This window comes from Leptosomus discolor, chromosome 5, assembly GCF_034619465.1.
Source record: "Leptosomus discolor isolate bLepDis1 chromosome 5, bLepDis1.hap2, whole genome shotgun sequence".
NCBI classification, from domain to species: domain Eukaryota; kingdom Metazoa; phylum Chordata; class Aves; order Leptosomiformes; family Leptosomidae; genus Leptosomus; species Leptosomus discolor.
Window position 1 is genome coordinate 75,561,173 of NC_141395.1, and position 14,915 is coordinate 75,576,087.

Consider the following 14,915-nt stretch of genomic DNA (forward strand, 5'->3'; position numbering starts at 1 on the left):
ATAGCTATAAACCAATTAAAATTGTGTATAAACACCATTAACAATAATTGATCTTTTAAATCAGAAAGCTTTTACTGATCCACCTTGACACTGGAGGTTTAGATACGTTAAAAAAATAGCTTGCAACAAACATAAAAGGAAAAGCCACTAGATTAGAGGCATCCCATGGTCAGTCCACTCACAAATCTGCAGTCCTACTGATGGCACTAGGCAAAGAGAGGGATATGCAAGGTGACTAATTAAAAAATAAGTTTGTATTGGTTAAAGAATACCACATTTGTTAGTAATATCTATCAAAATTTTTAAAGACAAGTTGAAAAGGGAGGAATTAAATACATGGTTATTTCACCTGCCTAAGAGCAGTCTACATTCAGAAATAAAATAAAAGGTTGAGATATGAACATCCTTCATTTTCACATTTTGGCAAATGATATATATTTTTTAAAGAGAACACAATTATCTCTTTGTTTTCGTTTCATAATTTGCAAGGACTTGGATCAAGATTTTTCATAAGCAGGAAGTAAAGCATGTTAAATTTTCCAAAGTACACGCAATTTCTGGAGTCACCAAACAGACCAAAATGAAGTGAAACAGTAAGTTTTTACACAGCTTCACATGTTCAAGTTTATTGTTATCAGGAAACTAGTGCAGTCTCTTTACAGGTTTATAACACTGCAAATATCAGTTCAATAGCCTTCTCCAAAGCCCCTATCTGTTTCCATCCTTGATGTCACCCCACCAATACACTCCCAACTTCCCCTCTTCCCCACCCACTATTGCGCCTCATCTCCAGCTATATGTGAATCCCAGGGAAGCTGTCCATATTTAGCTTGTACCTGGGGCTAAACTGTAACAGCTGCTCTATCACCCAACAACCCCTCATCAGCCAAGAAGAGGAATCAGGAAAAGGGGAGCAGACTAACATGTTGAAGTGAAAACAGATTTAAAAGAACAGCACTAACACCAACAAAGGCATACAAAGTTATACCCAGCCAAATGAATAAGCAGCAATACTCAAGAGCAGAGAGAAGCCAGAGGAAGAGCATGAGAAACCCCACAGAAGTTCACCTTCCTCAGCAAACCTTCCCCCTTTATAATGAGCATAACATTATGGGATGGGCTATACCTCTGGCTAACTCAGGTCAGCTGCCCTGGCTGACTCGAAACTGCTAACAGCCTGCCTAGCATGGCTGGGCTGGGATTCTATCCCAGCCAAACCAGGACAGCATTCCACCCCTTAGCCTATATCGTTTACATCATACCCATGTCACTAATATTCTTTCTAATTTTTTTCAATACATATATACAGACAGGTACTAGTCCCCTGTTTATGGGTTATTTCTCCAAAAGGTTCATTGGATTCATTGAGTCCAGAACCATGTATTCCATCTATCATAGCAGTCACTCAGGGCAGGAAAGATGTGTGAAAGTAGTCATGGTTCGTGCCCACGGGTTGCAAGTCCATCTCAAGGCAGTTGTGTGACATCATTTGACGAGGCTGTCTCCAGTCATCACCACTATGTTATCCGGAAAGACACTTATTGAACACTGTTGGCATTAAATAATGATTAATATACATACAGCTCAAAACCAAGTGTTCTTACCTAGAGTTAAATTCCCTTGAGGTAAACATCAAATTTCACCATCTTTCACCATGACCCACGAAGTATATCCAGGTCCTCTAGCAAAAGCAACCCCACAAATGGGTTTGTCTTTGTCCAAAGCAGGAAATACACAGTTTTCCCCAATAAATTCCTTTCACACACTGCAGGGTCTTGGTCCCCTTCTTAAAAACTTCTTTCACTGTATTACCCCATACAATGATGTCATCAATATATTGCAAGTGTTCAGGAGCTCCACCCTTTTCTAGCGCTGACTGAATCAGTCCATGGCAGATCATGGGACTCTGTTTCCACCTCTGGGGCAATCGATTCCAGGTGTACTGGATGCCCCTCCAGGTGAAAGCAAACTGTGGCCTGCACTCCACCACCAAAGGAACAGAGAAAAATGCATTAGCAGTATCAATAGTGGCATACCACTTGGCTGCCTTCAACTCCAGTTTATACTGGAGTTCTAACATGTCTGTCAGGGCAGCACTCAGTAGTGGTGTAACTTCATTAAGGCCATGGTAGTCCACAGTCAGTCTCCACTCTCCATTGGACTTCCAGACTGGCCATATGGGACTGTTAAAGGGTAAGTGTGCCTTGCTGATCACACCTTAGTTCTCCAGTTGACAGATCAGCTCGTGAATGGGGATCACAGAATCTCTATTAGTATGATGTTGTTGCTGGTGCACTATTGTAGTGGCAATGGGCATCTTCTGTTCTTTGACCCTCAGCAGCCTCAGAACAGAAGAGTCCTCTGATAAACCAGGCAAGGTAGACAGCAATTTAGTTTCCTCCATCTCCACTGCTGCTACACCAAACACCCATTGGTACCCTCTTGGGTCCTTGAAATACCTTCTCTTGAGAGAGTCTATACCAAGATCATATGGGGCATCTGTGCCTGTCACAATAGGGTGTCTCTTCCACTCGTGTCCAGTCGGATTCATCTCTGCTTCCTCTACTGTCAGTTCCTGTGACCCTCCTGTCACTCCGGAAATACAAATGGTGTCCATTCCTTTGTAATTTGACGGCATAAAGGTTCGTTGTGCACCAGTGTCAACTAAAGCCTTATATTTCTGTGGTTCTAATGTGCCAGGCCATCAAACCCACACAGTCCAATGCACACAGTTGTCCCTTTCCTCGCCCTGGCTGGAGGCAGGGCCCCTCTAATTTTGAACAGAGCATCCATTGTTAACATTTGCATGCGAGCAGCTCAAACAAACTACACTCTCATCACTGTTATTCACATGTCTTAAATTAGGATCTGAAGCCCATCTATGCTGTCTGCAGGGCTGCCCTCTGGAAGCTGGAGCAGCACTTCTCCTGCCAGGGCCCCTTTTTGTGGTCATTTAACATTTTAACTTGTTGACACGTGCCTGTAGGACTAAGATTAAGGTAGGTTTTCCATCCCCCATTCTCATATCCTCCCCATGGTTCTGCAGGAAGAACCACAGGGTGTCTGGTGATGTGTGTCATGTCTCCTGAGCAGGGCTCACAGGAGGACTCTTTCTCCTGACAGCAGAGACAGATGTCAGTTTGGATAGAGTGGAATTTGTCCTCTAAGCAGGACAATCTTTCTAACACTTTATCAGGCAATTCAGAGGATTTATCAGATGTCTGTTCTACAGTAGACATAGCAGTCTGCGGGGAGGCAATGCATTCCCTGCGTATTGCCACAACCAGTCATCCATTTTATCCACCGTTGGTGCCTCATCATCCTTCCAACTAAATAATGCCAATGTGTTGGCATATGAGTGTGGTGTGCTCAGCACCCACTTGCACCAGAAGGGGAAGAGAGAGGGAATGAGGGAGAGAGACTTGGGTGTTGGAAAAGAGAGCTAAAACATCTTTAATGAAACAATAAAAGATAATACTACTAATAACAGAATAATGACATACACCCAAATATACATGAAACCAATATGAACTCAACCCCCGTGGTGATGATCGTCACCACTGATACTGAAGGGCTGGCACTGGAGAAGTCCCAGCCTGAATATAGGCAGCATACAGGAACAGGATTCAGGAGCTGGATTCTGGAACTGGATTGTGGAACACACTGACTGGGATTGAAGGCAGAAGACCAGACTGAGTCCCTCTCAGACACCGGCCATTGAAGAGAGCTTAACCTGTGACCCCTCAGCTTTATACTCAATATGACCTGTATGGAATGGAATGCTTAGTTGGGCAGTTTTATGTCAGCTGTCCTGTCTGTTCCTCCCCACAGGTGTGACCTTTTTACTCACTTACCGCTCTTTTTCTTACGGCACCCCAACATGGGGTACAAGATTTAGCAGTGACCTTGGTTGCAATAGGAGCAAGTATAAGCAAGAGCCTTTCTGCATACCATTGCTTGGTAGTAACTATAAACGTGAAGCGGTAGCACTACTGGAAGCAGACGCTGTCTGGAGAAATATGCTGTTAATATCTGAAAGTGCAGTCACTTAGAAGAGACTTAGCTGAAAAGTAAAACCACTGAATAGAATTAGTTCTGTTCTAGCTCAAGCCAAGATATATCACTACAACCAGATAGCTGTAATAACTATATATATGTAGAAATGTTTTGTAACTGAACTGTGTTAACTTATGAATCAAAGCTAACTTCAAGGAAAAACTTCAGTTGCTGCCTACAAGAAAGGTGTAGAATCATAGAATATCTCAAGTTGGAAGGGATAAATAAGGATAATTGAGTCCAAAGCCTTGCTCCTCGCAGGACTACCTAAAACTGAACCATATGACTAAAAGCATCATGTAGATGCTCCTTGAACTCTGACAGGCTTGGTGCCTTGACCACTTACCTGGGGAGCCTGTTCCATGACCAGCCACCCTCTCAGTGAAGAACCTTTTCCTTATGTCCAGTCTGAACTTCCCCTGATGCAGCTTCATCCCATTTCCTGGAGTCCTATTGCTGGTCACCAGAGAGGGGAGATCAGCACCTCCCCCTCTGCTGCCCCCCTTGAGGAAGTTGTAGACTGCAATGAGGTCACCCCTCAGCCTTCTTTTCTCCAAGGTGAACAAACCAAGTGACCTCATCCACTCCTTGTAAGTCTTGTCCCTGAGGCATTTCACCATCTTGGTCACCCTCCTCTGGGCACACCTTAATAGTCTGATGTCCTTTTTATATCAAGGCACCCAGAATGCAGTTGTGCAGTGTAGAATGGGACAATCACCTCCCTCAACAGGCTAGCTATGCTGTGCTTGATGCACCCCAGAAAATGGTTGGCCCTTTTGGCTGCCAGGGCACACTGTTGACTCATACTCTACTCATCACCAAACCAAACCCCCAGATTTCTTTCTGCAGGGCTGTTCTCCAGCCTCTTGTCCAAAAATTATTTATCTTTTCTCTAATACCTATCATTAGATTACACGATCAGGTCAATATCTTCTCCATTTTTTATGTGGAAAGTATATGGAAAAAGGCAATAAAGAAGTTTTCTCATAGTTATACAAGAAAATAGAACCATGGATTTCACAAACAGCACACACTAAGCCTATGACCTAATCCCTGATCTATTCAACTAGATCCTGGTATCTTCTTTTCAAAGGACAAAAAAATCTGCAATTCAACTGAGAGCTGTATACTGCATAAAAATGCATTTTCACTGCATATTTCACTAAAATATAAAATACTATATTTTCAGGTAGGTGTCAGTGCTGTGAAATATCAAAGACTTTTTTTTTTCTTTTACAAGGCTTTTAAATATTATCAGAGCAAAACTGCTGTTTAATTGACATTCCCTTTACTGTCACTCAGACAAACAGAAGGATTAAAACATCACTTAAATGGTGATTATGACACTGCTACTTCGCAGAATCTGAAATCAAATGCTTAAGACTAAACTTTTGTGGAAGAAGCTGTTGACGAGCTATTTGAGGAAGCAGTCCTGACGTTACTATCTGAAAACCTCATTTTTGTAATAATGTTCTATATAAATTTTATGAAAAAAATGATTGGTTCGCTTCGTTTTTTTGAGAGTACCTGTGTACCAATAAAATATGGTATATTAATAAAACAAGGACAAGACTCAGGAACCTAGGTTTTCCTCTAAATTATATATGCAAATTCAGGCTCTAGCCCATCAACATCTGCCTCCAGAACAGAGATGAAAATAGATGCTCATCTTTGCAGCTCAGGCAATCCCCTGAGTGTAGCTATGGGGGACAGTGAAGATGCTGAATATCCATTACAATTTAAAGTATGATTCTTTTGCTCAGTATACATAAATATATACTTTCATAGTCAATTTCAATCCAAAATAGAAGTGGTCACTGCAATACTGGGATGCAGAAGTCCCAGCTGATATAAAATGAACTTAGTCTTTTCCTGAGTGCGTGTGTGTACATTCGTGACTATGTAGGCACCACTTCAAAAGAGATTTTACTAAGAGGTGGCCAACTCAATAGTTGAAATGTAGGTGCTTAGTTTGCTAGGCTAAAGACAGTCTGCTGATGCAAGGCAGGCTCTTCAGAAAACCAGGAAACTCAGAATCACCAGCCATTTCCAAAATTTGCCATGGATAATCTTAAGAGCTAAAAATAGAGAAGGTAGGGGGAAGGGTTCATATTTGAGTGAGCTCCAAACTGTGTATCGAAAATTTTCAGTATTGACTGCCTGCTGTGGAGAATGATCCAATCATACATTAAACTTTATGTCATTACAGTCACCTGGTACCATTTGATGAAGCCAATTAGAAATTCTAGGAATAGCAGGTTTTCAGCACTTTTATCATGAAACCTTGGATAAAACAGCATTTCCCCAAGGTGATAACCCCTTTAGTCTGCATGGCTTTCTAGGGAATCTTTGGCTGGCTCCACATGGTACTTTCCACACCAGGACAATGGTCTAGTTCTTCTCCTTTGACTGTCTGAGGAGCAGCTGGTTCAGTGCTCTGGCTTTCACTGATTAGGTTTTCACTGATTAAGTTACTAGAATTCCTTCACCTATCATTGTTCCTTTGATTCTTGCCAGGTCCTTATGTTTAATTTGCTTAGCCTTTCGTCGGATAACTCAACAATATCAATGTAAAATCTTTGAAGAAAGCACATATGCTGTTTCTACACAGCTGCTAGCCCAGGGTCTCTGGTAGCATAATATTGTTACCAAATTGCACTCCTGGCTTTGCCACTGGCTTGCTGCATATTCTTAAACAACTTCTTAGTTATTTCATTGTCTGCTCTCAACTGATAAAACATGCTGAATACAAATGAATGCAGTTGTCACCACGAAGAGTAAAGTAGTTCAGCTTCTAATCCATTACTAATGTGTAAACATAAGTATTAAGGTAAATTTCTAATGTTTTGAAGACTTCAGCAAAGTCTTTTCATTGCTGTTGCCTCTACATTAATGTCTCAGCAGCTTTCTGGATTCCAGGCTTGAATTGTTCTGCCTGTACTATTTCTGTGCTATGCTAAAAGAAGTCAGTTGCTGTTTCTCCAGAATTTTACATCAACTTCTGTTCAGATTTGATAAGCACTCTCTCATAATGCATAAACACAAATTTTGTGTACAGCATGGGTGACTGGAGGTATGATAATTTTTTTCTTGCTGGAACAAAACAGGAATCATAGAGTGTGTTCTGAGATGTGGATATGATCATGAAGGGGTGGTGCCTGCAAGTTCTTCTGTGTTTTCACTCCATGCACACTGTGTCTGATAACTGTGAGAAAACAAATAATTTGGCAGGTTTTGCCTCAATTTTCTTTGAAAAGAAACATTGCTGTGGATTTGTTAAGTTTATAAAAAGAAATATGTCTTAGGGTACAGTGGCTGTACTCAATGACTTGACATCCTAAACGTCTAGCAAGCAGATCCAATTCTCAGAACAAACTGTGAGTCTAAAACAGGGGAAGGATGAACAGTCAGTGGTGGGGGGAGGGAGGAAGGGAAGATGGGCTCAGGAGGAGACCATCCAGTCCTGTAATTCCTGTAGGGATTTCAATGACATAAATAACTGAGTCAGAGATGTTGCTACAGCAGATCCTCCCTAAGGGAATGGTCAACCCTGAGGAACTTTAAAGGAATGCATTCTTTTTCCTTGCCAACACAATTCATGTGCTAGGTATTGTGCTTCTGTAGCAACACAAATTTACTTAATGAGGCAGTTTGCACAAAAGGAGGCTAAGGGCTCCAACTCTGAGTACGCTGATGTAGATAACAGCATGAGCCATCCAGCATCTACACACAAGGATCAACACGTCGGGTAAATATGGACAAAAAAGCTGTAGTTCTTTCTCGTGTTGATTCAGGTAAGTTAAGCTATTATTTCCCAAAGTATTCAGTGTTCAGATCATACCAGGACCCTAAGATGCCAATACTGCTGGCATGAGATTACGTACTGTGCAAAGTAATGAAGGGTGAATAAACCTTCCTGAATGGCTTTGAGGAGCTGTAGATGGAAGTACTACCATCACTCTGTGGTCTATTCTTAGAGCTCAAATTTAGGCAAACCATTCTTACAGGCTGTGTTGGGTTTGTGTCTGGTGGGGTTTTGGTAGCGGGGAGGGGGCTACAGAAGTGGCTCCTGTAAGAGGCTCCAAGAAGCTCCCCCAGCTCCAATTTGGATGCACCTCTGGTCAAGGCCAGGGCAACCAGCGTCTCTGCAAATAACTCTATTTATGAGTGGAAATAGCTATTGAGAGAGTTCTTTGTTTGTGAGTATTTTTTTGTGAGTGGAGAAGAGGAGGGGAATGCGAGAGAAACAGCCCTGCAACACCCAGGTCAGTGAGGAAGGAGAGGGGGAGCTGTGCCGGAGCAGAGGTTCCCCTGCGGCCCATGGTGGGGTGGCGGCTGAGCCCCTGCAGCCCCTGGAGCCCAGCGGTGGCCCAGAGGTCGCCCTGCAGCCCGCGGAGGGCCCCGGGCCGGAGGAGCAGGGCCCGGGCCCGAAGCAGCCGTGGCTCCGAGGCAGCCCGCGCTGGAGCCGCCCGTCGGTGGGAGGGCGGCAGCCCCGGGAGGGACCCGCGCTGGGGGGTTCTGGGGAGCTGCGGCCCCGCGGGAAGGACTCGCGTTGGGGCAGTGGGTGGAGGAATGTCTGCCAGGAGAGGGACCCCGCGGTGGGGCAGGGGAGGGCTGCGAGGGCCCCTCTCCCTGAGGGGGAAGGAGCAGCGGAGAAACCTTGTGCCGGATGGACTGTGACCCCCATTCCCTGTCCCTGCGCTACTAGGGGGGAAGAGGGAACAGAGCTGAGACTGGGAAGACTGGAGGGGTGGGGGGAAGGTGTGTGGTTTTTAAGACCTGGTTGTATTTCGCATTATCCTTGGTGGTGGTGGTTGTTTGTATTAAATGTATGTTGTTATCCCCAATTTGAGTCTGTCTTTTGCCCATGACCATAACTGGTGAGTGAGCCCTCCCTGTCCTTTATCTGGATCTCCAAGCCCTTTTGGTTGTATTTTCTCCTCCCCATCTCTCAGGGGACGGGATAGGGGTGAGCGAGCGGCAGTGTGGTGCTTTGTTGGCGGCTGGGTGGGCTCAAACCATGACACTGGCGCACAAACACACACTCATATACACACTCATGTGAGCAACATGGAGCACAAAGATCATACAAGAAAGGAAGAGGTGAAGAGAAAAATTGTCTACTTAGTGCTGAAAGCTGTCATGGTGCATGGAGCCTCTCAATTTTTAGAATGAGCCATGATCATAGTCACAGACAACCAGGCTCCTGCATAGTTTGGATTCATTCTTTTCTTCTAGAACATTTTCAGCTGTTTTTCAGATGCAGCAGTTGCTTTTTAGCAAAACAGGATGCCACAGCACACAAAAGTCTGAAAGCAAGCAAAGACTTCGGTTCCTATCTGAAAATGCACAGGCTGGAGAATTTAAGGAGAACAATTTACTCATCCAAATTAGTATTTATGTCTGATGTGAAATAATTATCATACTCAGCTGAGCATAGATGATTGCAATATGTTAAATTCTAATGATTTCTGATGACTGTATCACAAATAATGTCCCATAATGCCATACGAAGAACTCACATCAAGAGTTCTGCCTGCCTTCTGCTCATGGAAGTCAAGCATTTTGATCAATGCAGAACAGAGGTGTCCATGCATGAAATCATCCCTAAATTCATCTACTTGTGTTTCCTATTTCTCTTGTCTGGTTTTCTCTTTTTTTCCCTTAAAAAACAAAAGTAAAAAAATCACTATTTTTCATGTTTTCAAAGGCTGTGAGTGACTGTGAAGAAGGAGAGACTCACAAATATTATCAAGAAAATGGAATGTCAGTTTCCCTGGGACAGAAAAGGGAATTTAGCTGTATAATGGCATGTCCTCTCATTTATTTTAAAAATAAAATATGCACTCTGAGAAACTGATATTTGTTGACTTTGCTGCCACTAACACCTGGCAAAAGAGTTCTATGCAGAGAAATTCCTATTTGATCTGATTTCAGTACCGTTCAGTACCATGAATGAGTACTAAATATGTGGATAATGCAAACTATTAAAAAGAAAGTCAAGTTTTAGATAAACAAAAGCAAAAATCAACAAGATTTCCTCTAAAGTATCTGGCCAACCTCTCCTTTTCATGTTCTTACCATTTATTCATACTGAGCACAGGCCAAAAAACAGTAATAGGGACCTGTTATTCTATACACCAAGAGACACATGACCACTTTTACTCAGTTCTTGCTGAACCAATGCTCTTGACTTTAAGACCACCATTATGCTTGTCATGACTTGAGTGACTCTGGTGAAACGGGTGGAGGCAGCCTTTTTAATGCTGATAAAGTATTTGCTTATCATGGATATTTTCAGTTCTCTTTCTTTAAATAGACAGGGATGATACCTGCTTTCGCTTCTCTCTCCCACTGACCACCCATTTTTTACCTAAGGGTATTTTCCAGGGTACAAGATAGGAACACGGGTACTAGTTCAGACAATGTCTGTATTCCTGGGGATCTGTGTCTGAAGACATGGAAGCAAAGAAGAGAGACATGAAGCCCTGGCTGTGTCTAATAATCTTTCCTTTCCTGTTTTTCATTGGGTCCTAATTCCTTTCCACTGGCTTGTTGAGTTTTCAGCAGCTTGATTTTCCTTTCTAAATGAATTATAATGAATGCTGGGTCTTCTGGTAACAACTGGCCCAATTCTGTCTACAACATGAGTCTAAATCTGTAATTGCATTAATGGTGTCTTTTTCTTTGTTCACAATATGCTCTTTCCTTAGTTTTAAATAAAAAATGCTCTCTGGAATTCCTTTCTTCTTAAAATTTATGTATGCATTGCTCTCTCTCTCTTTCACACTTGGCTAAATAATTATAATTTCTCCCTTCTCTGTCATTGGTTTGCCAATTTTGAGAAGCTTCCAGTCCATCTACAGACTTTTAGCACAGCAAGGGATGTGTTGAAGGGTATTACCATCATCTCAGTACTGCTCACACCTTTTTGTAGATGCTTATCTCTGCCCTTGCTGTCTGTTTTAGCTGTCCTTCATGTTACTACCTCTTACTTCTAAAAGGAGCTTGCAAGTCCATCCATGTAGAATCCTCTAATATGGTCCTAGTTAACCCATGATGACTTACCTTGTTTAGTTATATTCCCATTTGCTATGACATTTGGTGATTTCAGTGCCAGTGGACTATGCTCTGAAATGCCAATTCCACTCAAATAAACAGAAAATAAATTCCACCTGGGACTTGATACAGGCAGCATGTCATGCTTGTGATTTTTTTTTTTTTTCTGTTACATGCACTTTGTTTTCAATTTCCCTGTATCAAAAGCTTTCTTTAGGGAAGTAATTTGCTCTTGGAGATCTCTTTTTCTCGCATTTTCCTTCTCTTTCTCTTTGTCATCCATTTTGTACTATTTTGGGACTCAAGGAATAAAGACTGTCCTTTACCATCCCAGCACAATGTTGTAGGAGAGATGTGTATGTTTGAATATGATGTCACTGTAAATGCATGTGTATATACTGTACTGTACATATCAAACTGCTCTTGAAGGAAAGATTGGGAAAAAATAAAAATATAGGAAAATGACAAACATAAATGGCTGATGTGGGTTTACATGGATATTATGAAGATATTTTGGTCTGAAAACATCACTAGTTTGTAACAGGGTAAAAAAGCACTAAGGCTAAAGACTAAAGTCTTTTGCTGCATTCTTGATCCGTATCAGTTCATGCCACTGCCTTCCATTAAGTTCTGCATAACTGCTTCCAAGCTGCTGGGAAAGAGTTTGAATTAAGGAGAATTGTACTCCTGCTCAGCTGCAATTCAGTCTAGTGTCATAGCTGAAAATGAGGATAAGAGTCTTATGAAAAGCAAGACTTATGCTAGTAAATGCTTTCTTTCATGAGCTATCAAAGTGTAAAGAAATTGTAATATTTGTAGTATTTGTCAGTTCTGAGCTGAAGGTGTTTCCTTAAAATGTAGGTAGGAGTAGAACAAATGAGACAAGGTATTGATGGCGTGAATATACAAAAGAACTTATTTATGCAGTCTGAATGTGTCAGAGATTATTCCAAGTAGATCTCTATTTTTTTCTTCCAAAGAATAAGCAAAAGTGTAAGTTTTGTAACTGTAATAGCACATACAATCTTAATGAGATCAAACAAAGGCAGCAACCTTTTAGAATGTATTCTCCTGTGAACAAGCTGGGAAGGGGATAAATCCATTGCTAATTAGACTAACAATGTTCATCTGAAATGGCTGCAAAGAGGGTTTCTTTTAAAAAAATGGATTTGATCATCCAAAGATATAGTATTATTGAAAGGACTGTTATTGTTCCGGTCATAGAAACGGGTTCTGTGTTTACTCAGTTATTTACAGTTATTTACTTATTTACAGTTTAACTTTTTTTTTTTTTTTTTTTTTTTTTTTTGCAATTCATGCTCCCAGTGAAGTCAATGGGAAAAGATATGAGTCATAGCACTCTGACATCTTTGTACATGTATCATATATACCTCACCCTTTCCATAAAGCATATGAGGCAGCTTCACAGACCAGTAGAAATGTGAAAACGTCATTGTCCTTTAAATATTTGGGCTCTTAGATATGGTTGCTAATGTCCATGAAGAGTGGGATTCTTCTCATCTAACATTATCCATTTGAATATGTGGGGTTTAGTACAAACTAGTGCAGGGTTCATCTCATCCAGTGCTGCTTGTTTAGAGTGCAGGCACCTCCATCTGCATGAGGAATCTGTGTTGTTATTATAGTTAACAAAAATAATTTAATACAATCAGTGAAGTCTTGGAGGTCCCTAAACTCTACTGACCCTTGTGACCATACAGGGAGCATGGTGTGACTCGATCATATGGAAATACCAGCACGGTAGACACACATGTTCATTCAGTAGACGCCAGCTAGGTCTCTAGGATTCCTTAGCTGTCCATGAAAGACAGAGAGATGCTCCTCCAGAGGGTGAATCATCTCATCCTAAGACTGATACTAAAAACACGTCAGGTGAATCACCCTCTTAAGCTACTGTCTTAGATGCCTATCTAACTCTATAAGTCTTGCTGGTGGAGGCAGTAGGCAAAATGCCACCCCTCTGAACCCAACAGACCTTCTCTGAAAAAGACATATTTCTCTCTCCTCAGGGCATGACAGCATGACTTGCAAGCTGCAATGGCCACTAGTCAGCTGCAAGAATGAGAAAGAGTCCTTGCCCAGAATGTGAATGCTAATTAGTGAGACTCTCCCAAAAGACAAAAAGGTAACCTGTGACATGGCATTACCTGCTTTACACTCAGAGAGACCTGCGGGGTGCAGAGCAGTGGTGGCAAACCCCAAGGTAAGACAGCAGTGGGAATGTCTGCGTCCCCATTTTGGCCTTCGAGCAGCTGCACTGCTGGCTTGCTCTGACTGCACAGTTTTAGTCCCCCCCTCCCCAGAGCCTATGGGGGATTGCTGTATGTGCAAGAGTCTGCAGGGAGGCCACATTCAATCCTTTACCTTTTGATTAATACAGAAGGCAACAAGCCAAAGCACAGGCATAGAGGAATCAAGTGCTCTGTATTTTAGAGAAGTGACTTCATCTCTGTAGACACGTTTCACACCCACTGCTCCAAACACAAGTGTTATCTCGTTCAGTTCCATGACAGCACATTCCTCTTTTGAAACCTGACACGAGTACTTTGAGAAAAGCAGGGAACAACAGCTACTGAGCACACACTTACACTCAGGGATATGAACAATATGTGTCACAGTCACAGAGCTGACATGCTTACAGGCATTTGCCTACCAACCTATTAGGCTGACATTCTTTCTAAAGAGCAAACAGAAGGTGGCATCCAATCAAAAAACCCTAGATAACCCCAAGTCCAAAGACTTATAATCTAGATAACTCCCCCCCCCTCAAATCCTCACCCACACATCAGGGTGCATGAAGGTTCTTCCACAGGATCTGTAGAGGCTGCGGGACTGTGGTTAGCCTTCTGTGTCACATCTATCCATAATTTCCTTGCCTGAATCATGTGAAGAACAGTTAGACCCTGCAGTTCCTCACTGTAGCCATGTGCTATTCCTTAGATGAGCCTTTCAGACAGTCTTTCAGGTGTGCATTTACCTTCTGCAGTCTTGGTCAAGAAATGTGAGAGGATAAAGTCCCTGAATATATATACATCCAGGCTTTCTTTGATCGTGTTGTAGTTTTTCAACTTGATTTCAAGCTAGATATTGTTGCTCTTTTAAGATTTAAAGACAACAACGGTGCAAAAAATAATAGGAAAGGGAAACGGTATTAGAAGTACATGGTGACTTTTGGGGTTATAAAGTCCAGCCCTGAAAGTCACAGGAAGCAATGCAATTAATGTTTGGTCTACAGAACATATACTTCAAACCCTGGGGCACAAAATACTTTCAAACAGCCTACATGAAACTTAAATTTTATAGTGAAAGACCAAAATCTCCAAATATGAGGTGTCAAAGGAAAAAATGAAAGAGATGTTGGGCATTGCCAATATACTTACCTACTGCAAAAGCCAGTGATGATTTAGGAAACAACAAATGTGTGATTCTAGAAGCAAACCATACTTTGCAGGTCTGCAGAACTTCGTCCCACAAATTCCCTTCTGCCTGCAGCCTGAAAATCATTTCAACCCTGAGTGTGTGTGGAAGAAATGCCATCCAGATTCTGGAGGAAATTCCGTATCACTCCTGTCATCAGCACATCCTGCATCCCTGGGTAAGTTCTGAAGTGTCAGAGGGAAACAAACAAACCAATAAACCCTACCAGTAATTAAAACCAGAGAGAAATGGTGAGCAGGGAAAGGAAAAGAGGCAGACTTTTTTTCCCCAACTGTAGGAAGTCATTATGAGAAACGGCAAAACATGAGGTACAGGATAAATACAAGCCAAGCAAAGAGCAG